The sequence below is a fragment of the Petaurus breviceps genome, unplaced genomic scaffold (genome assembly GCF_028583685.1).
Source record: "Petaurus breviceps papuanus isolate PSGF00001 unplaced genomic scaffold, PetGlider_PUasm1.0 128, whole genome shotgun sequence".
Lineage (NCBI taxonomy): Eukaryota > Metazoa > Chordata > Mammalia > Diprotodontia > Petauridae > Petaurus > Petaurus breviceps.
Window position 1 is genome coordinate 2,513,137 of NW_027185664.1, and position 318 is coordinate 2,513,454.

Here is a 318-nt window from a genome sequence, read left to right on the forward strand (position 1 = left end):
GATTTTTCTCATTAATGTGATCTGTTATATTTCTGGTTTTAAGATTTGGAATTCTAGGGGCAAGTTCTAGGTGGTACAGTGAATAGAGCACCGGCCCTGGAGTGAGGAGGACCCGAGTTCAAATCCAGCCTCAGATGCTTAAGACAAAAAAACTAGCCATGTGACCTTGGGCAAGTCACTTAACCCCAACTGCCCTCCAAAAAGCAAAAAAAAAAAAAATTTGGAATTCTTTGTGAAGTAGCATGTCATTCTTGTGCTGAGGCCGTTCTCCTCTTCTCTGTGTTTTTCTAATATTAGTATATGAGCTTCTAGTGTATC

At 40.3% G+C, this 318-nt stretch overlaps 1 non-coding gene across 1 annotated transcript; it reads right to left on the minus strand.

Moving 5' to 3' along the window:
• Positions 1-214: 214 nt before the first annotated feature.
• Positions 215-318, minus strand: LOC138172669 (U6 spliceosomal RNA). Its single transcript, XR_011171209.1, has one exon. It is a non-coding gene; the product is annotated as a U6 spliceosomal RNA (small nuclear RNA).